The 26,422-nt window shown below is 42.7% G+C and overlaps 1 protein-coding gene across 1 annotated transcript in view; it reads left to right on the forward strand.

Moving 5' to 3' along the window:
* Window positions 1–26,422, forward strand: part of LOC124594708 (PDF receptor-like) — a 371,973-nt gene that overhangs the window by 64,039 nt on the left and 281,512 nt on the right. The window lies entirely within an intron of this gene.

Here is a 26,422-nt window from a genome sequence, read left to right on the forward strand (position 1 = left end):
CCTCTCCGCAGGCACTGCTGTCTCTTCAGAAGCGATTGAGTTCCATTCCTTATGAACACGTGCAATATGCTGGTCCTTACTACGTGTGCGAGGTTCTATGAAGACTGCATCATGTAGTCTGGCCCACCCAGTCGTCCCAAACAACAGCGAGTGTTCTCTTCAGGAGTACCGTTCTCTGCTTGGTTGTGGGCGTGTTGCTCCATCTTGCATAAGAACAGCACTGTCTGAATCTGAGAAAACACCATTCAGGAGTGCTGGAGCATAGACAGGAACAGTAGTACCGATAATAATCATCACTGACGTTCTTTTTGCATGCCTGTGGACTGGGGAAATTTTTTCTAATTCATTTCAATCGTCCAACACGTTGGTCACTGTGCGACCGATGTCCTTCGTCATTTTTATGGTGGTATGAAGGAGGTTCACACCTACTCTGTACGTATCTTGAAAATAACGTGGCGAGTACTTTATACTCTTTCCCCAGTTACTGGAATAACGGGACAATTTTTACGAATGTATGAGAAGAAGAGGAAAACGTTCTATAACATACTCCAGATAATTAATGCTGACAATGAAAAGCAAGATTACAAACACACTGGACAGTTTCGAATAGCTACAGTAACACACACATTTGTCAGCTGACCGTAAATTACTATCGTCCCGTGAAAAAGACAAACATAAATTTTGGAATAAGACACTCTGAGAACTCAGTCCATTAAACAGGGAAAAGACGTACACCACCTCATGTAAGAGAATCACCACACCACCGCCATAAAACACCTGTAAGTTATAATAATAATTCGTGAACAGCTAATTCCCACCTACCAACAACCAAAAAAGATCGACTACGCTAAATTTAAGCCTGAGGTTTGATTAAACCTCCTTTCTAACTTGAACACATAATTTTTTGAGGTTATAATCTAGGACTAAGATTTTATACACAGATATTATGTGTATTGCATACGGCATAGTGCAAGCACGAAAGCACATGCATGAGACTGAAAGGGCTACAGAGCCACAGAATGTACACAATGTAATATATAGCAACGTTCAATTAGCTATTATTAATGTTTTAAGTTGTTCAAACATGTTTGCAATAAATTGGCGATTTCAAAAACGGTAGATTGCGAGACGGATCATTGTTGTTAGAAAAACTGATTCCGTGGTGATGCTACAAACTTTCGGGGGTGATGCAGAAGGATAAACGTTGCAATCTGAAGAAAGGGACCCTGGTCCTTCAACGTCCGAGTCCACTGTTACAAGAGTAAACCGCTCTGATATCTCTGACAGTGGATCTCTTCTACTGTATGCACTTTGCTCTCCATATTTTTGGAGGCAGTACCATGCACCAAAACAAGAAAAAAATATATTGAGTAACTTGGGCTCTGAATTGCGTACCTTAAGAGCCAGGAGCACTAGTTCATCTTTGCTTGTAATTACTGCCCACGTTGCAGTACGTCGTAGCTGGAAGTATGAAGCCTGTAGAATGAGTTTTGAATAACATAACACGTGCCCAGAAACACTCTCGAGTGTCTTTTAACAATTCCGCTGTACATGAAAAATCGAGTATTGTTCGTCTGGGTAGCTACTCACACTAGTGTGAGCAAAGTAGTCCATTAATCGACAAATATCGAACACACAAACCGTGGACAATGTCGCAAAGTAGTACCGAAAAGAAAAATTGTACATACCGGATGTGTACTGTTAACTAAACCATCTTTAGGCCAGATGATTCACAGCACAGTATGGCAATACTGCGAGGCCGTGCTGAAACGTAACGCCTCCGGAATTTTTGTGTGAAAATACTTACATATTTATTAATAAAACAAACTTCATTAACCTTTTACATCTTTATTCTTCCAGGCTGCATACAGTATATGTTCAAAAAACATATTCACCCTGGCGACGAACACATTTCTCCCTATGAGAAATCAGTTTGCCGATACCGTCACTGAAGAATGAATTTGACGGTGCCATAATCTCACTTCTGATAGCATCGCTTCATCACTATGATAGTGAAATCCTCGAAGGTGTTCTTCAAGTTATGGAAACAGATGAAGCGGGAAAGCTGTGCTAGTCGTATGCATACATATAATATGTTAACCGATAGTGACAATAGAATAAAATTTCGGAGACGTTACTAATCAGCATTCCCTCGTCCAAGCCCATGTATCGATAATGATTCGTGTATGATTGTACGTTATCATTGCAGGTGACAGCAGGTTTCAGTTATAATCAGATTCAATTCACTTCCATCACGATTCCTCCACACAACTGATATGACCCGTTACGACTTCACCTGCCCAGAGCGGCACTTGCACGCCTCGCCATCAATATAAAACACTGCGTCCTGAAGCAGTCCGTGCCTGCTGAACAGCCTCGTCCGACTGGAATCGCCCACCCTTCACGGCGTTTTTTTGAGGACCCGAAGGCGTGATAACCGCATGGGGACAGATCAAGACTATAGGGCGGCTGCACGAATGACTCCCACTTGAGTTCGCGGAACTTAACGTCGCTAAAATTTTGGTTAAGTATCAGCATAGGCGGCCGAAGACTTCAAGCATAAGAAGTCACCCTCATTCAGCCAACGGCCTTGTCAAAGAGGACGGAAGAGAGGGCAGAGGTTCAGGGTATTCTCTTGTCCGTGGGGAGGAAAACTGCCCCTAAAGGCGAAAGAATCGACAATGACTAACGGCATGAGGACGCAGAAGTCAATGGAAACCACAGCATTGAAGACACATAACGTTTATCCCCAGGACGTATGGCCTGTAATTTAAAGTGTCATGATGATCTCTCCGTTAGCAAAAGATTCCGGAATGGTCCCCATTCGGATCTCCGGGAGAGGATAGCCAAAGGGGAGGTGACCATGACAAAAAGATTGAATAACCAATGAAAGGATAACGTTCCACAAGTCTGAAGTTTGAACGTGGTAGGGAAGCTAGAAAATCTGAAAAGTGAAATGCAAAGGTTCAAGTTAGATAAGATAGGAGTCACTGACGTGAAATGGAAAGAAGAAAAGGATTTCTGGTCTGGTGAGTATAGCGTAATATCAACAGCAGCAGAAAATGGTATAATGGGAGTAGGATTCGTTATGAATAGGGAGATAGTGCACAGAGTGTGTTACTGTGGACAATTCAGTGATAGGGTTGTTCTTATCAGAATCGATAGCAAATCAGGAATACAGAAATACAAGTCATTGGCGAATGAAATGAGTGCCGAGAAGCTAGGACGAAATGGCTGCATTAAAAATGTGATGAAATCGAAAAAGAAATGTTTGTCAGAAGGACTGTCTCAGCGTATAGGAATCTCAAAATAACTTTCGGTTAAGCTAAAAGCAGTGGTCCTAACTTTAAGAGAGCAACGGAAATTCCACTCTTAAATGCAGAAGAGGGAGCGGATAGGTGGAAAGAATACACTGCAGGTCTTTTTGAGGGGGAAGATTTGTCTGATGTGATAGTAGAAGAAACAGGGGTCGATTTAGAAGAGATGAGGGATCGAATATTAGAATCAGAATTTAAGAGAGATTTGAAGAAGTCAAGAAGGGTAGTACGTCAAAAGTTTAAAAAAAATTCAGTTTTCAAAAATATGCCTATTTTGCAGCGCACATCTTCCTGAATGGTTTGATGTATAAAACATATATATTTCAGAGATTGTAAGGAACATTATTTGGTCTTAAGTGTACCAAGATACATTGCCACCCCTACAGCATTCTTCTGTCACACGTAAACGAAGAATATCATCACAGAAATTATCTGCCAACATCTGTAATGGAAGCCGTCAAACCTATATTCAGGTACCTTGCAAAAGAATACCTATTGAAGAAATGTCTTCACAGCGATACCCAAAACCCAAACGAAAGTTTTAACCAGTGTGTATCGAAAAGACTTCGAAAAATCATTTTTGTGAGAAGAAGTGCACTCGCTATTGGTTTTTATGACGCAGTTTCATGTTTTAATGATGGTGTGCAAAGCAGGAAATTTGTTTAAGAGGAAATGGGATTTAATCCCAAAGTGAACTGCATCAAAGCCTTGTATGCGACAGACAGTGAGCGTATAGTAAAAGCAGATAAATCATTTTCGGATTTGATAAAATGAAGAAGAGTGCATCATGGGAATGTGAAAAGGAAGAAAACTGATTTATAAAGTGAATAATAACCTGCTTACGGTGCTGGACACTTCTGAAAGAATGCCAAATACAAGCAGAAACAAAAACGGCAATTTTAAGCGAAACACAAATTTCTGTACTTAGGTACACGTAACATCCAAAATAAATATCCTATTACTTTCAAACTTGGTATGCTTATTGAACACGAACTCCTTAATGCAAAACTCTAGAATTTTCTAAATCTATTAAAAACTCTGTTAAAATGGAGACAATTAACTACAAAATTTGAGTTTTTTCTAAACTGAAGTTTAAAATGTAACAGCTCATTCATTCTTTCATAAATTAAATGAATTGAAACCCGTGTAGGTATGGTTTGTATGCTGTGCAAAATTCATCGAAGGATCTCCCTTTCGTATGAAGAAAAGTATACCTATAGCAGCAAGCCAACGGTATTCGAAAGGATGATGAAATTTCACATGGAAAAAATTTATTTTGTTACTTTTTTGAGCTTCCACTGCTATGAGTATGGATCCTGAATCTTTCCTGACCACACTAACATAGTTTTATGAATTTATTTGTAAAAGTATAGACAGTGGAAATTAAAATGTCCTGTGGTGCACCTCCTGCTCCAAGTTGACCCGTTTCACGTCCTGTCCCCTTTACGATCAAATAAGGTAGAAGGGATAGATAACATTCCATCAGAATCTGCGACATCGTTGAAGGAAGTGGCAGCAAACCGACTATTGAAGTTGGTGTGTAGACTGTATGAGACTGGTGACATACCATCTCACTTCCGAAAAAATGCCATCCACGCAATTCAGGAGGCTGCAAGAGCTGACCAGTGCGAGAACTCGTGACGGACAAGGTCTCGAACACGGGTCTCCCACGTATCGCCAGCGGTCGCCTTATTTGCAGGCTGTCAGGCATATCCGAAGGAACATTACATCGTACTTCTCAACCACACAGGCAGTGCAATAGCCCCTAGTGTAAGAATATACTTGCGAGTAATGTATCTTCTTAATATACTGTACTATCCACAACGCTAAGCTTGTTCTGTCATTTTACTTTCACTCAAACACTGTATAGTTGTAAAAGTCTGTTCGATTTATGCCAGTGTTTCCTAAAACCAAATTTAAATAAATAAAAAGTATAAAATAACGTTACACAAGTGTAGAAAACAGTTTAGAAACCACACTGGGGATAACTGATGATCACACTAGTGGTAGTCAATGGTGCGCCTCAGTTGGTTCAGTGTGGCCTTTACAGGCATCTCAGAAGCCATCTTATGTATGATAACGATTCACTGGCCATCAGTACAATGCCGTTGGCTCAGACGATTTACTGATTATTCAACTCAGTTTAGCAGTGCTTTGGATATATTTTATACTTTAACGTAACATTGCAGATCTCCTAATTCATAATTTTCACATTTTATGTCGCGAATGACTATTTATAAATGCTAATAATCTTCATTTAGATCTAAATACAAATAAATACGGGGCCACGTAACTCATAAATCACACACGCCTGGCACGCTGGTTAAGAGAAACACAGCTACCGTTCAGTACACGAAAAGTCCCGTGTTGTTTTATTCCACCTTCTGGTCAAATAAATGGTCTCGCATTAGGTTCGATTTCTCAGAAAGCGGTCATCTAACGATATGAACCAACCCATTGTAGTTCACCCGAGTATAAAAATGGTTCAAATCGCTCTGAGCACAATGGGACTTAACATTTGAGGTCATCAGTCCCCTAGAACTTAAAATTACTTAAACCTAATTATCCTCAGGACATCACACACATCCTTGCCCGTGGCAGGTTTCGAACCTCTGACTGTAGCGGTCGCGCGATTCCAGACTCAAGCGCCTAGAACCGCTCGGCCACACCGGCCCGCTCGCCCGAGTATAACTGAAAAATATGTGAAGGGTGTGAAATGTAATAAAAGAATATACTCATAAATCTTCACAAATGATTTTCACAGTTTTAATTAATCATTAGGGTAAACGTCTTTGCCCGTCTTATTAAAAACTGTGTTAAATTAATTATGTGCTCCTATTAATAAAGGCGTGAAAATTTTCTCGTCTTATCGGTAGTGGCAATAGCGCACCTCAATTACTCGTAAACCAATTACTTTGTATGCACAGACCGTCGGAATGAAAGTTGAATGAATGAAGAAAACAGAGAGGAACCAATTTGTTTCTGATTAAATTCTGGATCGAACTAAAACTTTTTTTTCCTGGTATACAAACGGTATATTCAAAACGCTATGAAGGACGGAGTTAAATTTCCCTTTACGGAGTCTTTTTTTTTCCACTTCACCAGTTTTGTACGTCCTTCACCTTTGGGTATGGCTGTAGAATTAGCTGCAAAACGTGAACGTTTCTTCCCTAAACTGAGATGACCTGGCTGTTTCGTCCGCTCCCCCGAATCAACCAACCAAGCACCAAACTGAGCAGTGTCATTGTTTCATGGTTTTATCTGGGATATCTAGTACATACGGAAAATCGTAACAGTCGAGAAAGCGTACGAAAGAACGAAAAGTGCGCAAGCACTTTATAAATACAACTTATTAGCCATGGGTGCATTAACGCCTTTGTAACTGACGAATTGAATCAGCTCCAATTGTCGACATGATAAAAAGTTGTCCATTTCTTTATTGCTTTTTGCTCTGACGAATGTTTGGAGCCAGTAAGAACTGGTGGAATGTTATAATTTAATATATCACAAATTGTAAAACTTTCATGGTACATCACTAAGTTAAAACGACTACTGAACAAACACCTTCTTCGCCTTAATGAAGTAATCATTGGTCTCAAATCTTAATACTGTAACCTCATGGAGAAGTAAATTGTTCCTGTCGTATACGAATTCAGTGTTTTAACCACTGCCCAGTAAGCTACAGTCTTCAGGCTGTCTGGATAAAGCGTGGACAGTCTGCACCTGTTACAACCGTTTTATTGTGTGCACAAGTACCTATACAGAAATTCAGTGCGAAAAAAGAAGATGCGTCTTCGCTTCCAATCGACAGCAAGCCGATTATGAATCATAAAGAATATTAAACAAAAACTGTTTTCCTACGACTCAGTTGATCGAACATCGATGAGTCGTTGTAGTACATCTTCATTCTTTAATTCTGCAGGAATAAATTATCAAATATTACGTTTTAACTGGAACATTCGTGGGGAAAGGCAAAAATTACAGCCTAGAAATGGCCACGCACGTAGCAAAGGCAACTGATTACGCTGTCTTTTTTAATGCAAGTAAAGGGCTGTGTCGATACTGACAGATGCAACCGGCGCCACACGATCAACTTGGACTCTAAACGTCCATTTCGAACAAAAATAAAACCATTCCCTTTTCCCTCAACACAGTCGTGCAAGAAGAATTGTGCAACACCTGCAAGGGAACCTGGGTCAGTGACGTCAGGTTCTCTTACCGATGAAGGCACAATTTCTTTGATCCCTGTCGGTCTCCGTAGAAGATCACGGAGGAGTTTAGGTACCAACAGATGCTTCAGATATACAGCCCTACGGATTCAGTGGGGACATGGCTCAGTCATCTTTTAGGGCGGTACCATGTATGGATGTCGCGGTCTTGTCGTAGCTATCGAGGGCAGTTTGTGGGCTGTGCGTGCAGTGTAGGGAGATGATCAATCGACCTGTGGTGCAAACATACAGCCAGCGTTTCGGCCATTGGTTCATCTTTCAAGACGACAATTCGGTAGCGAACCGCGCCCACATCTTGAACATGTTCCATCGGAAGGCAGGAATCAACAGAATTGAATGACTTGCAGTATCAGTTTGTAAACAGGCTACAATATTTAGTAACTGATGGTTCAAATGGCTCTGAGCTCTATGTGACTTAACTTCTGAGGTCATCAGTCGCCTAGAACTTAGAACTAATTAAACCTAACTAACCTAAGGACATCACACACATCCATACCCGAGGCAGGATTCGAACCTGCGACCGTAGCGGTAAGCGCAGTAGTGACCCACGTACAATTGACTTCTGCTCTGTGGGGAACGAGGCTCCTTTCTGAAGCTACAGTAATCGATTGTGAAAAGTGAATAACTGATGGTAATACGTCTCAAAATAATGTGGATAGTGCTCAGTTGGAAATATTTGAAAATTATTAATATTATAATTAAGTAGTATTCGACACGTCGACCCAAAAATCCCTACACGGGCGAAGGTATTCGAGAACAGAGCTACTTCTTTAACTTTTTCACGTACGGCACGTTGACAGGCGAAAGGTGGCGCCTCGCATCCCGTGAACACGAAACGGCGGTGGACAAAGTACACACACGTAAGTAGGTAAATATTCAATAACTGATTAAGGAAAGTGAAAGTGAAACAATATATGCTGTTAGATCATGTAATTGTTTTCAAAATCAAGTAAGCATAAGACACAAGACGTTTGATACCAGAAGAACGCGTGTACCTGAATTAAAAGCACAGAGAGACTCAGATATATATACACAACATCAAGAAACCGTAGAAGAGTTAAACTGAAGGAGACAGTAACTGAACTAAAAGCACAAGTCCAACTCCATAACCAACTTCAAGCTTGCTAGATTCATCACAACTTCAACGCTGGGAGTTAATGAAAAATAGCCGTGGGATGCCAACTCCACACGAATGAATGAATGGGAAAACTTGTATATGAACAACTACACGGAAAAATCGCAAATAAGTGAAACGTTCTCACCAATACAGCAGGCACGCTGCCACCGCATCCAACACCACGTCCAGCCTTAATAATACGGTCAATTTGTGATCAACAGGGCCACTACCGGGAAAGCTGTAGGATAGTTTCGATTTCTTTTATTAATAGACTATCTTGGGATGCTGTATGTCACTCCAAGATTTCCCAACAAAATTTCAATTCTTTAATTATAAATCCGAAACTATCATCGCTTCGTAAATAGCTTCCCTATTCAGAATGGCAGAAGATAAAATGTCAAAAAATCTCGCTATATAGAATTTTATCTTGGATGAGGCGTTGGGACGAAAGTTCTAGTTGAAAAATGCCGTATTTCCGCTGTCTCCGCGTAAAACCATTTTTCACACTCTAATCTCTAATTTATTATTAAAGGCTGTAATACAGTGAATTCTTCCTAGTTTTAAGTTGCATACAATGGAGAGTTGTTTCATCTGCTACGTCAGCTTCACTACAGAAAAGAAAAGGATTTCTAGATTTTGAAAAGGCTTTCCGCGCAGTTCCATTCAAGCGGCTTCTAATTAAATTCTTTTTCTATGCAGTATCCTCTCGGTTGTGGAACTGTGTTCATGAAATCCTGTCAGGAAAGTCACAGTTCTTAGTCATTGAAGGTAAGCCATCGAGTAAGGAAGAAGTGATATCTGCCGTTTGAAAGGAAGTGTTGCAGGCCCTCTGCTGTTCTTAACATATATAAACGATTTAGAAAGCAACCCGAACACCGTCTTCAGATTTTTTTGTAGATAATGCTGTCATTTACCGTCTAGTTCAGTCAGCAGAAGATAAAAACAATTGCAAAATGATTTAGAGAAGATATCTGTATGGTGATGTAAATGCCAATGACCCTAAACCATGATTGAGGTAATTCACATGAGTACTAAAAGAAATCGGTTAAAATTATGGTTACAGGATAAAGGAGACCAATCTAAGGCTTTCAGTTGAGTTAAATACGTAGGAATTACAATTAAGAACAACTTAAACGGAAACGATAACATAGATAATGTTGTGAGAAAGGCTAAGAAAAGATTGCATTATATTGGCAGATCACGTAGGAGATGCAACAGGTCTACTAAACAGTTAACTACTATACGCTTTCCCGTCCTCTGTTATTGACGGGGAACACTGCAAAAGTTTAAAGAATTGCAACTCGTTTTGTATTATCGTGAACTAGGGGAGAGAGTGTCACGCTTATGATACGCGATTTGGGGTCGCAATCATTAAAGAAAAGGCAATTTTCGATGCGGCGATATCTTTTCACGAAATTTGAATTTCTACCGTTCTCCACCGAATGTGAAAATATTTTCTGACACCCACCTACATATGAGAAATGATCATTAAAATCGAATAAATCAGAGCAAGCAAGGAAAGATTTTAGGGTTCTGTTTCCCTGCGCGCTGTTAACCGAACGGCGGAGAAATCGTGTGAAAGTGGTTCGATGAACCTCCTGTCAATAACTCACTATCTTTGGTCTGAATTGCCGAGTAGTAATGTAAATGTAGACATCAGTTTCCAAATTCACCTTTCATTTTATTTATTCTCTCGATTCACCAGAGCCGTTTGAAAACATTTTTCACACAAGCGACGTACCATTTGGCGCCTTCTCCATCGCTCTTTGTCCCTCGTATACTTTCAGCTGTGTCAGGTTTCGCTACTAATTGTGAAACGCAAAGTACTCAAATCTTGCATCTGGACGCCCCTGGCGCCGCTCTCGCCTTGATGCCCCAAGCGGCACCAGGATGACATTGCCGAAGCAAGGAACGTGTTTCTCACAGCTCTGTATGGGAAAGGACAGGCAGCAGACCCTAGATATCTTCACCGTACAAAAGCAAAACCAATGTTGCCTCACTTCCCCCCGCCAAAGTCGCTGAACAACAGCATTCGCTGAGAGTTTACATTCATGTGCAGCAATAGTTACCCTGTCAGACCACAATCGATGACCAGCACAGAGACCCGGAGGAGCGATGGTGGAACACAAAAAGAAGTCGTTTTGTGCGTTTGCCAACTACATCGAACCTTGCACCGGACTCGAAACTCCAGCCATTTCTTCTAGATTTAAAAAAGGCTGCCGAAGCATTTGTGGATTCAGGAAGACAGGCCATCATTGTTCCACAATCTGCACATCATGTGAAGGGTTGTGTGAAAACGTACAGCCCTCGGAAGAGAGCGTTGACAAGATAAAGAATAGACCGAAAAGACCTAGAACGGATTGAAGAAACACACTTAAGCGACGTGGAAAGTATATCTAATATCCCAAATATATTTAGTAATCATTCACCTCTCCTTGGGATATGATCACAAGCTGTTTGCTCACCACCTGCTTCGTCTTCCAGATGGACCAGTCCCGACGATGATCATAGGACAACCTGAACCTGTGCCATGACCCGCCGCTCTCCAAAAACCCCAGGCAGGACCCTCTATATGACAACGACAAATATCATTTTTCCTCACATTACAGCATAATATATAAACATATCTAACATAATAACATGTAATAATTTTTCTTTGTATTTTCAACTTGTTTGTAGATGAATTTTTTACAGTTTCGAACGTAATTAAATAACTTGAAGACTACGTAATGTTTGAAAAAATGACTTGTACCTTTACATATACGATATAAATAAGAAAAATGCAGAGAACTGACAGGAATTACTGAGAGCCTTTGTAGTGGAGAAATAAAGTTGTCAAATTTTGAAATTTATGGTAAGGTCTTATGAGACCAAACTGCTGAGGTCATCGGTCCCTAATATTACAAATTAGTCAATGTAACTTGAACTAACTTACGGTAAGGACAATACACACACCCATGCCCGAGGGAGGACTCGAACCTCCGACGGGGGGAGTCGCGTGGACCGTGACAAGGCGCCCTACACCGCTCGGCTATCCCGCGCGGGTGTGAACTGTCAACAAGATAAGTTTCCGAGATGATGAAGGAAAGTTAATAAAAAATGAAAAAGTATATTTTAACAGGTTGTCTCCATACTTACATTAAGCGGAGCGAGCGTGCTTGAGGGCAGTTGAAACCTGCATTGTGTAGTCACTAGAAACTACCTGACACTCTGAATGACCACTGGATAGCTGCGGGCTGAGTCTAGAACAAGCTTGGGAAGCAATGTGACACCTTCCTAGTGACCAGGGTGCCAATACATGGGGATGAGCAACACGGAATTGAATGTTTCCCAGCAGCAGATTTCGGTTTCACAACTGTGACGAGTCATACTACCCTGCGCGAGAGACGTATATGTGGTTCTATCTGATCTATATAAACTGAGATCCGTGAACTCCAAATGTTTAGTAAATCTTTGCTACGTATGTAATTTAACGTAGTTTATAATGATGTGCATGTACCACTGAATCCCAGGAGCATGTCCCAGGTAAACCCCAGTATTTATGTCAGTTTTATCGTGTGAACGTATTTCTAAGGAGATTACAATGTTTTTAAATAGAACACGCAACACGGACATCAGAATGAGACATGAAAGAAAATTACTGTGGATAATGATTCGTTTGGCACAGATTCTTTAACCGAAGAGGGAGGTGCAAAAATCAGCTTACCAGCTTATTAATACCGAACAACATAGCCGCGAGATGGATCCAGTGATTGCATAGTCGACCGAACAGAGAAGACAAGATTGCATTCAACTGTGTGTGGCCGTCAAGTCATGAGAAGCCAACCTGCATTTAATGGAACATTAATAAACACTTAACTGGATTCCGCCCCAATTAGCCGATACCACCAGATGTTCTCATCATAAGCGACGTCTTGCTCCAGAGTCGTGCTGCTCCAAGAGCAAGTGCTGATGTTTCGTGATTGAGTTCAAACGATGAAGTACTGAGAAGAGCTCAGCACTGCCCTCCGCAGCATCTCATCAGTAGAAGCAGTCTGTTGCTGCTCCTTCTGACGACGGAATGTGTGTCTACTGCCCTCAGAGAAGAAATCGGTCTGTCTGTGAGTACTACTACGTCCCTGCCAGAACAGAGCCAACAGTCCCTCGAGAAAACATCGCTTATCAATCAGCAAAGAGTTCACTTAGGGTAGCCAGTCGTACGGTCATTACCATTTAGGGCTACGTAAAAATTGGCAACCAGATGTTCGTCCTCTTGCTTCCACATCAAGGCCTCGATTCTTTGATATCAACCCCTTGTCTGCTCTCAAAAAATTACGAAAATCGTCATTGTGCTGCATTGCTTACTGTCTTTTTTAGAACACCCTAGTCACGGCTCTCACGACTGTAAGACCGAAAAAAACACCCCATTTCCACATGCCGTCTCCAAATTCGCAGGCTAGCAGACAACGCCTTCTGCAGAAAGAACACAGCCTTCTGTTTCCAGGCTGGCTGCCATTGGCCAGGACTTCAAAGCAGCTACCCAGTTTCTATGTAGAGTCTGCCACCTAACTTCAAAAAAATGGCTCTGAGCACTATGGGACGCAACTGCTGTGGTTATAAGTCCCCTAGAACTTAGAACTACTTAAACCTAGCTAACCTAAGGACATCAAACATATCCATGCGCGAGGCAGGATTCGAACCTGCGACCGTAGCGGTCGTGCGGTTCCAGACTGTAGCGCCTTTAACCGCTCGGCCACTCCGGCCGGCCACCTAACTTCGAAACCTCATGTATTTCCGATATGAAACAAAATGTGAAAAATGCAATTGGCCGGGGATGCATGTAAGTCAGGGACTATGGGCAGGAATGCACAACGCCTACAACTAAACGAACAGCACTTTCAACACAAAGTTGCTTTTTTTTTAAGTGGAACGTGTATACTTTTCCTACCGTAACGAAAACTAGAGGTACAGTTATTGATGGCAGTTTTGGTTTTATTTTTATAAACCTCATACATTCTGGAATACTTAAGAGTTTGAATAATGGAAATGGCTCCACAGTTTCTGCTGTAGCCGGCCGTTGTGGCCGAGCGGTTCTAGGCGCTACAGTCTGGAACCGCGCGACCGCTACGGTCGCAGGTTCGAATCCTGTCTCTGGTATGGATGTGTGTGATGTCCTTAGGTTAGTTAGGTTTAAGTAGTTCTAAGTCTAGGGGACTGATGACCTCAGAAGTTAAGTCCCATACTGCTCAGAGCCATTTGAACCATTTTCTTCTCTAATGCTGTGATACCGTAAAGCAGGTTGCCTACACTGCCTTGGAGCCTGCTGTAGGCAATCCTAGATCAGCGCATAGCGGCAGAAACTGAGTGAGAAACTGTGACGCCGATGCAATTCTTTGGAGTCTATACATTGCAGAAGGTATGACGTTTAACAGTGAAAACAAGCCAACTGTTACTAATTGCACCACTAGTTTTCATTTACGTAGGAAAAACATACATCTACATCTACATGATTACTCTGCAATTCACATTTAAGTGCCTGGCCGAGGGTTCATCGAACCACAATCGTACGATCTCTCTACCATTCCACTCCTGAACAGCGAGCGGGAAAAACGAACACCTAAACCTTTGTGTTCGAGCTCTGATTTCTATTATTTTATTTTGATGGTCATTCCTACCTATGTAGGTTGCGCTCAACAAAATATTTTCACATTCAGAAGAGAAAGTTGGTGACTGAAATTTCGTAAATAGATCTCGCCGCGACGAAAAACGTCTTTGCTTTAATGATTTACATCTCAACTCGCGTATCATATCTGCCACACTCTCTCCCCTATTACGTGATAATACAAAACGAGCTGCCCTTTTTTGCATCCTTTCGATGTCCTCCGTCAATCCCACCTGTTAAGGATCCCACACCGCGCAGCAATATTCTAACAGAGGACGAACGAGTGTAGAGTAAGCTGTCTCTTTAGTGGACTTGTTGCATCTTCTAAGTGTCTTGCCAATGAAACGCAACCTTTGGCTGGCCTTCCCCACAATATTATCTATGTGGTCTTTCCAACTGAAGTTGTTCGTAATTTTAACACCCAGGTACTTAGTTGAATTGATAGCCTTGAGAATTGTACTGTTTATCGAGTAATCGAATTCCAACGGATTTCTTTTGGAACTCATGTGGATCACCTCACAATTTTCGTTATTTAGCGTCAACTGCCACCTGCCACACCATACAGCAATCCTTTCTAAATCGCTTTGCAACTGATACTGGTCTTCGGATGATCTTACTAGACGGTAAATTACAGCATCATCTGTGAACAACCTAAGAGAACTGCTCAGGTTGTCACCCAGGTCATTTATATCACTTCAATTTTACTCGATAATTTGCCGTCTATTACTACGAACTGCGACCTTCCTGACAGGAAATCACGAATGCAGTCGGACAACTGAGACGATACCCCATAGGCCCGCAGCTTGATTAGAAGTCGCTTGTAAGGAACGGTGTCAAAAGCCCTTTAGAAAAATGTAACTTTGTGTTGAAAGTGATATTTGTACTTCCGTACTTCCACTTGCGGAGTGTGTGAGCTCGTATTGGTTTTCATCGCGACTTCGCCTGCGCGTGGGTTTCGCACATTGCACTCATGACAAATAAGTTCAAAAAACCAACATTTCGTTTCCACTTTTGTTCGGAATGTGCACGAACGAAAGCCTTAGAGCCGGTCGCTGTGACCGAGCGGTTATAGGCGCTTCAGTCCGGAACCGCGCTGCTGCTACGGTCGCAGGTTCGAATCCTGTCTCGGGAGTGGATGAGTGTAATGTCAGGTTAGTTAGGTTTACGCAGTTCTAAGCCTAGGGAAATGATGTTCTCAGATGTTAAGTCCCATAGTGCTCAGAGCCATTTTGACCATTTTGAAAGCCTTGGATGTGGAGCGTTTCCTCCACGAAGGGACGAAGATTCTGCCATCGCAAGTTCTAGGTATCCATCTCTCAATTCTCAGTAACACTTTTTACGTTAAAATGATCAGTGGCATGTGTGTTAAATGAGGACAAACGGGGACTTCGTTCCCGTCATGCCTGCGGTAACGTCGGCTTGATCAAAGCCGAACATGCGGTATTAGTCATTTGAACTATTCGCTGGTTCGAACTGCCATTTCAGGCACATCCAGAGGACGTCGTAGCGGCTTTTCGGCCACATGACGCTGTGCATAATGATGAGGTAGCACACTGGGAACACTTCCGGACATACGCTGTTCTTAACGGAGTGCGTCAGATCACATTTGTTCCCCGCAGCTATGTTCTGTCCTATCTGACCGAGTGTCGTGCCGTAATCGTGTACGACGGGCAGCCGCGTGCTTGTTCTGGGTATGCTCATCTGAGTGTCTGCAGCGACGAATAACCCTACTAACGACTGAAAAAGTGATACTTCCTTCGTCGTCTGCGGTCACATATGCGATGGCGCTTAAGTCGCCACCGACCGCCCAACGGCTCTCGGAACCTGATGGACAGTGTTCCGCTCCCTCCTGAACTTGTGGACGGTGTGACTGACGATGTGGCTTCCGCCATGTCCTCAGTTTCAGTGGTTGCTCCAGCTGCCTCCTTGGCCGACGCTCATGTCGAACGTGACTCCTTGTTCGACTCTCTGGTTGTCCCGCAATGGCCTTTCTGCCTGAGCGGTGTGACTCCCCCCGTCTTCGGACACGGAAGGACGATTGCGTAAGCAATGTTGCACTACGCAAAAGGAGGCGTCGTACGACGTTGGACCGTCTATCCTGTCCCGATGATACGCTACCTGTTGAGCAAACTTGCGTTTCAGTTGGTCCTCGGTGGAGGACGGAATGAAATGTTCGTGCCTCTAAAGTCCCTACCGAAGAAGGAACGATACCAGCCGATCTGGCGGTATCAGCAAGTGTTGAACATATGAATATCACGGCGACGGAGTCACCGCTGGCGTGGAGCGAGGATTCTGAAGAAACAGAAAATCCCGTGCAGGAGTCTCCAGTGTTCGGAGAGGCAACCAGCAGATGTCAACTTCTGCGCTGCGCGATGGGCGTCGGCAGAGCCTTCCGCGGTGTGGCCCAGCGTCTTCACAGCAGCGACCTGTATCCCCCCCCCTCCCCCCTGGTGGGGCGTAGCTACACGCATAGCGTATCACGACACAGAATGCAAGCGGCATCCTCGCGCAAGATTCATCTCCTGAAAGAAATGATATGGGCTTCGGAACTAAACACGACACCGTTATAGGAGGTGCATGTAGCAGCGCTACCACGGATAGCAGGCTATAGCTTCTAAGCCATTCACGATGATCACCCTGGACATAAAGTAGCGGTGTATGTACGCGGTGTCATCATGATTGACGACGTCCAGTACCTCCCATCTGCCACGGGTTTGATGTTTGTTGATGTGGTGCTCGATGCAGAGCGTTAGCCTTTGGTATCCTCTGATCACTGCGAGTACGTGTGTACTTACCTCCCTCCCAGCCAGGAGGTCTCGTGGAGTCGGGCACCATGGAAACTCAACACTCAGCATTTGCAGGATCCAGATAGTTGCCAACGTACCACTGAGACGTGGGAAACGTGCGATAGGCGTCTCTAATCATACGCATCAGTGGTGCACTGGTGACTGGAATGCGTCAAACCGATGTTCCGTCACACATTCATCACTTAAAGCAGGAAGGTGGCCGCTTGTCACAGGCATACTACATTCTACTTCAGCGCCCTCCATGACCTCCATGGCCAGCTACCTATCCCAGAAGTGCAAACTGAACGCAGCGTGATTGAGGCGAAGCTACTAGCAGTTACTCGCCGGAAACTACAGGGGGCTGTGGCGCGTGTCTGCAAAACTGATGTGGTGTGGGTTCAGAATTTCTCCATGTCTCCAAATTGTGCAGGATCACGCCGCTGACAAAACTTAGTCACCGAACTAGTCAACCATCTGCCAAGCGGACATAGTCTATAGCTTCGTCGAACATTATCACCCAGTCTACCGTGCCGATGACGGGGCCGTCCTGGACTTCGACCCTGTCGCCGTGGACGATCCACGGAGAGCGTAGTAGTAGTGGAACCTTTCACCTCCGAGGAGACCACTGCAGCTATCTTCAGGGCTGAGCTGTGCAAGTGGCCAGGCATCGACGGATTCCCTACTGAATTTTATGGTAAAAAGCGTAAACCAATGTGAGATGTCTGCAGATCCAAGCATCCTGCACTCTCAATGAGCCACCATATAATTTTGTTCACGACAGTAGTTATTACTGGGGGTTTGATCCACAGGACGTAAGATGCAGTTAAAATCTTCCCCATCAAATTTTTCTGTGGATTTTGACGAAATAAGTAACCGACATCTTCCTTGTAACAACGCAAGCGGTGATATGTACTACCAGATCCAGATGGAGCATAAAGAAGTTATGGCGACATAGTAAAAATGACACCTATTCCCAGTTTATGGCTAGCGCTTCAAACTCCGTCCCTATAAAACACGACCATGCCAATAGAACTTCCCGACACAACATTAAAAACATAGAATATTCAGGGAGACAAAAGACATCAAATACTACTTCTTGCAAGCACACGACATCAGCTTGGGAATTATATAAAAAAACTGTCGTAACGCAGCAAGTCGTAAAGGAGAGCTTGACCTATTAACATTTAGGGCAAGAAACGTGTACGCCTGCATTAGTTAACACTTGAAAGGGGTGAAAGGAAAATTAGAAATGAATTTACGCATCAAGTCTCGTTCTTCACAAAACCAGCAGATGGCCGAGAATAAGGTTCAGGATTTGGTGCCTCCCAGCCGGACGGTGCTGATTCTATACTTTCATTTTTCGGCGCAACACTGCACGCTCGGGTTGAAAACGTTTTTCCATACCCCTCCATGACAACATAACTTCTTCACTCGTAATGGCAGGGGGCTCATAAAGATTCGCTGAAAGGGGGGGGGGAGGGTCGAGGAGGGGAGGGGGGGGGTGGAAGACGTTCCCAGAGGACATGCCAGAATCACAACCAGGAGTGAGGAACATCATCATCATCATCATCATCATCAGATAGAGGAGACCGGATATGAGGCGTCTTAAGCTACCCGAGTCATCAAACTATCGTGAACAAGATCTATAGTAACCTTTTGCTCCACCGTATCAGAATGTGTAAGGGATGGCATTGCACTAAAATGCTTTAAAGGAAGAACAGCTGACGGTGTCGCCATTAAATCTTCTGAACACACCAGAACAGACGTTTCTGCGGATGGAGGAGATAACGCAGATACAACATTCATTTCAACATCAACAGCAAGAGCCTCGTCATCCCTCGCGAAACAAGAACCACTGTGAACGTCAGTATTCAAAGTATCGCCACTCGAAGAATCACCCTCCACCATCACCTTCTTGGGGAGGCGAGATTGGGGAAGAACGACTTCAAAATCTTGACCGTACTGAGTCTGCCAGCGTCCCGATTGTGCTACCGGTGTAGACGCCTTAGCGGCAGCAGGGAGCGCATGTGAATGACAGCAGAGGTGGAAAGTCGCGCGGAGTGGGAGGTAGTGTCTCCCTAACATCCTCTAAAGATGGGGATCTACTGACAGCAAATTGCGAAGACACTAATTCACCTAATGTCAACGGACGACGTTTTCAACAGGACGACTTTACAACCGTAACACGACTTGAACGTCTGGATCTGAGATGGCCACCTCCGTTACAAAGGAAGCAGATGGCTTCTTGCCCTGCACAACATGCCCTACATAACATGCATCCAGTAACCACAAACATTCATGTGTGAAGGAATGTGTATTATTTATTTATTTCACAAGTAAAGAGCTGTTGCCTATTAATTATTATATAGCAGGTCGTAGACTGTGTGATTTTACGTGTTCTATTATACAATTTAAGTTTTATTACTACTACATTTTTGTTGAAAATTTTACAAAATGATTAATTAAAAAACAAAAAAAAAAATATATGTATATATATATATATATATATATATATATATATATATAAAATTTTGTTTAAACTTGTTCTTAACTTAGACAATAATAAGTAAGACAGATAAAAGGTTGGTGGTTGTATTTTAAATTGAAATTATTAAATGGAAGAAACAAGAGATGGCAACTTGACTTGGATATGATGTGTCATTTTTTCCCTGTGTAAGTTTACATCTGTTACACATATTATCTTGACAATCGTAATAATTTAATGTATTGATTATTTAGGTTATAATGTGTTTCCGAACTTAAGGTAACAGTGGATATTGAGAGTTGATTTAAAATTCCATTGTCAGGTGCGAGGGCGCGGTAAAACTTAGAGCCTATCACATATGATGCAGCGAAAGAAGAAGAAATGTCACAACTTCAGATAGTGTTATATGCTATGAAGTGGTATAACAAGCAGCTACACAGAAAGTTACAGTTTCATATTGACTCGATTCAGTATTGCAGAACCTTCGCTTACTTTTGCTATGTTTGTATGTTTATCTTGTTGTCACTTCCTATGTGTGATGTAGCATCTGATTCAGTGTCTGTGTCCATTAGTATGTACTGCAGTTCTGTCCGAAGTGTAGCCTGTCTTATTCTGGAGTATTGTCTCTCCTGGTTGTATGCAGCATATAGTGCTCGCGATACTTCGTCTGCGATGTTGTTTATAGAGCACCAGTCATCACGACTGCGTATTAACTGTCCTATGGCCTAGTTTACTAAACTCGGTCTTATGTGTCCAAGAGCATTGCAGATAAGCACTGCGCGTTCATATGTGCCATTCTTTCATCTGTTGTGTCCCATTCTGTCTGTCATATATCAGTTATCCACTTGTTTAATTTTCGTTTGTCGGTGATGTCTTGTCGAGTTATTTCTCTTATTTTACCGTGTATTCCCCACTTCAGCCAGTAAGCTGCTGCTCTGTGGCGAATTTTGATATCCGTAGGGGAAACTCCCAGTGCCATGAACAGTGGCTCAGTCGAGGTCGTGCGGAAAGCCCCCGAGATTCTGAGTAGAACACTCCTCTGGCCGCGCCTCACAATGGATTTATGCGTACAAAAGCATAATAGATGTGCCCAAGCAGTAGCTGCAAAACAAATTATTGACTCAACGAGTGCTGTGTAATATGTACTCATTGTTTGAAGGGGTAATCCGTAACTTACAGCCGGCCGGAGTGGCCGAGCGGTTAAAGGCGGTACAGTCTGGAACCGCACGACCGCTACGGTCGCAGGTTCGAATCCTGCCTCGGGCATGGATGTGTGTGATGTCCTTAGGTTAGTTAGGTTTAACTAGTTCTAAGTTCTAGGGGACTTATGACCACAGCAGTTGAGTCCCATAGTGCTCAGAGCCATTTGAACCATTTTTTTGTAACTTACAGTGTCCAGTCTTGCAAGTTTATGCATGAGTTTCGTCGCTTTGTTAATTGTCATTTTGACAAGTTCGTTACCAAGGTAACTTGTCATTGCCATCTCTTTTTATAGATATGTTGTTTAACTTTATACTTGGATTTATTTTCAGTGTGCGTCTTAGAAGCAGGTGAACAGTTTTGCTTGTTGCTTTTGTGAGTCTGTTGTTTGTGCACCATTCAACGATGAACGCGAGAAACCGCGTGGCTATATTCTCTAATAGGGACCTGGAGTTTGCAGATACCATGCCCATAAGGTCATTAGCATACGCAACAGTCCTGTTAGCCATGTCATTGTCTTTTAGTGCATTCAGTGGTTCTGTGGCTATGTCCCAGAAATGTCCGCCCGCATATGGATCGTTGCGGACAGCCCTTTGTTACCCTATTTATAATCTTTTGGTGACCAATCTTCCATTCCATTATCCTGTTTTTACAATATTCTCTAAGGCTGTTGTGTAGAGCCAGTGGAACATTTAACGATCAGCGCAGGCCACCAAAGGTTGTCGAAAAATCCAGCTATGTCAATTATGATTGCTACTATGTATTTGTCATGTATTATCCGTGTCACTTGTAAGGCCCTATTTACTGCGTGGTCGATGGATTTACGTGGTCGAAAACCAAACTGATGCGGGGTAAGGCCGAAGACCTGCCGATGCCACTGAAGTCTGTCGCACAGTAATCTCTCCTCTACCTTTGCCAGAATGTTAACGAGGCATATGGGTCTGTATGTCTTAGGGTCAATCGGGTCTTTCGTTTCCGCTTTCTCGATTATAACTGCATTTTCTGTCTTCCGTATATTCGATATTCATCCTTCTAGAAAAGCATCGCTAAGTAAGTCTGTCAGGTGTGGTACGATAAGTGGTCGTGGTCGAGGCATCAATGCCCAGAGTCTTTTGTTTTTCATTTTTATTTTCAACTTCCTCGCGAGCAAAGGGGATGGTCTTACCTTCGTTTTCATATTTGTCATAAAAGTAGTCTGCGAAAGGCGGTGTGTAGTTGGTTGACCTGAGTGGGGTCATCGTCAGGAAGGAATTTGTTCAGGACATACTGTGCTGTGCATCTCCATCGTTTTGTGGTAGTACCATTTGGTTTCTTCAGTGTTAATAATACCGTAGGAGTCTATACGTTCAGTTTGCAGTTTAAACGTCTCGCCCCAGATGTTTATGTTTATGTTTGTCCTAACATATGTGTCCCAGTCGCCTTAAGTGATCTTATATAGTTCGCCTTTGAATCGTATTTTAGCGTCACTATAATGTAGAAGTCTAGTTCCTCTTCCCTGTGTCGGCTTTGATTTTTGATAATATCGCCATTTATCACGAGTGTCTTTTCTTAGTCTTGTTGATAGTGCTGACCATGGTGCCCTTTGTTTGGGTGCGTCGCGTGCTGCAGACATTACTGTAGGTTGTGCTCTCTGTAAGACGTCTGTATGAACGTGAGCTCTGTGATCTATGCCTTCTTGGGTAACACATAGAGGAAACTCTTCAGTCGCTTGTCTTAGTGTTTGCCAATTTGCTTTGCGCAGCAGCAACCTTGGGTGTTGTAATGTGTCTGTGTCAGTGTCTGTGTTTGTTTGTTTTAGTGTAGATAATTATTGCGTTTTGATCACCTGCCAGTTCTCTACCTGTTTGTCAAAGAAATGTCTACGTTGCTGCCTACTCTATTATTTCCGTGGTAAGTTGGCGGCTGGCGTTGTTTGCTCAAAACCAAAAGATTATATCCGTTTACAATGTCGACTATTATTCGTCCTCTGGCGTCCGTTCTGTCAGAGTGCCAGAGGGTTGACATAGAATTTATGTCCGCTAGGGCAAGTAGTCGTCTGCCATTTGCAAATCGAGCAATACCTTTTATTATTTCAGCAAAAGGCTCTATATCAAAAGAGTATTGGGCGTTGATCGAAGAGATGATCTATGTTTCCCTGCCTACATTTATTTGACTGTAACCGTATGCTGTGTACATAGCGTTATTTGCGTTAATGTAATGTTATTGTTTCCTACAGTGGTTGCAGTCTTGGCCTTGTTCCTGGCTGTAATTTGCATGTACTGCCTCGGGAAGCCTGGAATTCTTCCATCTCGTGTCTACTGACCTTACAGACACATTATGTTCGCGCATAACTCATTCGCCAGCCTCCCAAGCTCTGTGGCCACCGTCATGCTACCCATACAGTTTGGCTGCTAGAATTTCGCTATGGAAACAACTTTGGCCCTCTCCGGTTGAAATCAAGGTACACCGTCCATGCGCCCTTATCAAGTCCTTGCGGACTTTGTCAAGGTTAAGGTTCTTATTTTTTCGTTCATATGATTTACATAAAAGATTACAGGGCTTATCTGGTAGGTTTTCGGCTCCTAGAATCATTATTTTTGTTTCTTAGTCGTGGGGTAGCATAGACGATCGCCCAATGGGTGATTCAGTCTTCTTGCTAGGCTTAGTGCAGTTTGAAAAACTCCTTTCTTTTCCCGTCGGCTTAGGCGCAAGCTCTCTTCGATGTCATCGTAGCCTATTTTGTATCTTACTTCATGGTTTTGTAACTATGATGCACTGAGTCGTGTTGTTTGTCGCTTGATGAAGTTTCTGGTTTTGGGTCATGTGACATCTCGAAGGTCGAAGGTAGTTCTGATTTTTTAGTGTGAGCCATTTGTGTGTTCATGTTGTTTTTAGAATCCATATGGTGTGTGAGGTCTCTTTTTGTTGTTTCCAGTTTTCTCCTTGCGTTTGTTTCTCTTTGATAACTGCCTCTTGCACTTGAGTTGTCTTTTCGTGCGTATTACCACCGTAGATGAAGCGTGTAACTTGCATGTATTGTTTACATTTTGATGTGTCTTTTTCATGTTTTTATGTTGTTTCATTATACGGTAACCTATACTACGGCGAGGGAAGAATTAATTTAGGTTGATGTTGTTTCGGTGTGTCTAGATGTACTGGTGTTGTGCCTGTGTCATTATCCTGTTCTGGATGGGCTTTACAGTGTTTAGAACGTCTGTTGTCATTGTTATCTACATCTACATCTACATCCATACTCCGCAAGCCACCTGACTGTGTGTGGCGGAGGGTAGATTGAGTACCTCTAGCGGTTCTCCCTTCTATTCCAATGTTCGTCGAAAGAGGGATTGTCGGTATGCCTCTGTGTGGGCTCTAATCTCTCTGATTTTATCCTCTTGGTCTCTTCGCGAGATATACTGCTTGACTCCTCGGTGAAGGTATGTTCTCGCAACTTCAACAAAAGCCCGTACCGAGCTACTGAGCGTCTCTCCTGCAGAGTCTTCCAATGGAGTTTATCTATCATCTCCGTAACGCTTTCGCGATTACTAAATGATCCTGTAACGAAGCGCGCTGCTCTCCGTTGGATCTTCTCTATCTCTTCTATCAACCCTATCTGGTACGGATCCCACACTGCTGAGCAGTATTCAAGCAGTGGGCGAACAAGCGTACTGTAACCTACTTCCTTTGTTTTCGAATTGCATTTCCTTAGGATTCTTCCAATGACTCTCAGTCTGGCATCTGCTTTACCGACGATCAACTTTATATGATCATTCCATTTTAAATCACTCCTAATGCGTATTCCCAGATAATTTATGGAATTAACTGCTTCCAGTTGCTGACCTGCTATATTGTAGCTAAATGATTAGGGATCTATTTTTCTATGTAATCGCAGCACATTACACTTGTCTACATTGAGATTCAATTGCCATTCCCTGCACCATGCGTCAATTCGCTGCAGATCCTTCTGCATTTCAGCACAATTTTCCATTGTTACAACCTCTCGATATACCACAGCATCATCCGCAAAAAGCCTCAGTGAACTTCCGGTGTCATCCACAAGATCATTTATGTATATTGTGAATAGCAACGGTCCTACGACACACCCCTCTTACTTCGGAAGACTTCTCTTGTACTTAGGTGTGGTGTGTTATGCTTAACGACTGTGTCATGGTCCCGTTCTTGGTGGGCATGCCCGTATCTTGGATGTCTATCGTCATTTTTATGTACTTCTGTTGTGTGTAGTGTGTTGTTTCTAAGGAAACAAGAGGCGTGCGGTACACCAAATATTTGTGCGATGGTGGTAGTCAGGCATACAACAATGTGGTGAACACTAAGCCATATGGAGATGCCATTATTAGGAAAATAGAATGTATAGGCCATGTTCAAAAACATTTGAGAACAAGGCTGAAAAAACTAACTGTTGTTGTGAGAGAAAAAAATTAGAAGATGGAAAGTTGTTGACCGGACAGCTTCGGTTAAATAAAACTGAAATAGAAAATTCGCAATTATACTATGGGCAGGCAAGTAGAAGAAGTAAAGAAAATCTGGAGGCAATGAAGAGAGATGTTTCGGCCATATTCTTCCATAAGTCCCCTACTGATGATAAGCAACGTCATGGATTGTTTCCATCAGGAGAAAATTCGTCGTGCAAATACAATAGGCCTCAGACAACTGGAGAATCTTATTCTCAGCAGCATTCTCTTCCGGCTGCTGTTATTACAGCAATTAAACCTATTTTCAGAGATTTGGCTCATCCTGACCTTCTAAGGAAATGTCTGCATGGTCAGGCACAGAACCTAAATGAATGTTTTAACAGCATAATTTGCAACCGCCTTCCTAAAACTGTATTTGTAGGCATGCATACAATGAAACTAGGAGTTCATGATGCCGTTATTATATTCAATTGTGGTAATATTGGAAAGTGTTGGGTACTGAAAAGGATGGTAATTAATCCTGGTGAAAATATGATCAATGGGCTGCAACACTGCGATAAAATGAGGATAGCCGATGCAGACAGGTCTGGCCAAGAAAGCAAGAAAAAACCATCCAGGAAGGTGAAAAAGAAGCTGGAAGACCTGCTAGAGGTCTCGTAATTTGCACGAAACACGCCACGCGGAGTTTACGTATTACTTGAGATGTTCTCAAGCGAAATTTACTAAAATAAATCACTCTCAAACCTCAAACTTTCTCGAAATACTCGAGCTGACATCGCTTTTCATCAACTACGTGAGAACCGATGCAACAAGCGGCTTTCTTCGTATTGGTACAAATTTGATCATCGCAGCCCATGGGCAGTAGCTGAGCGTTAGTTAAACGGGTGTTAACTAAAAGACGGCTCTCAAGCGACTCTCTCGACTCATAGGTCTGAGGCACAAAGCCCTACACAAACGTTCGGGAAATGATGAATTCCTATTGGCCAGTATGTTACGCAGCCAATCAGATCATCTCGAGCACGTTTATACTCGCTGTATATCTAATTTCAGCCAGTCAAATCACTTTATACTATAAATCTCGTAATTTGGAAACTACATGAAATTTAAAGAAACCAGAACATGAATCCTCTTCACAAAATAAATTACTAATAAATTTAATAACCAACGCCCCTTCTGGCTGTCTTTTACAAAATTAATCTCACTCGCACATACGTCACAAATTCCCCGATTACACAACT

The sequence above is a fragment of the Schistocerca americana genome, chromosome 2 (genome assembly GCF_021461395.2).
Source record: "Schistocerca americana isolate TAMUIC-IGC-003095 chromosome 2, iqSchAmer2.1, whole genome shotgun sequence".
Classification (NCBI taxonomy): domain Eukaryota; kingdom Metazoa; phylum Arthropoda; class Insecta; order Orthoptera; family Acrididae; genus Schistocerca; species Schistocerca americana.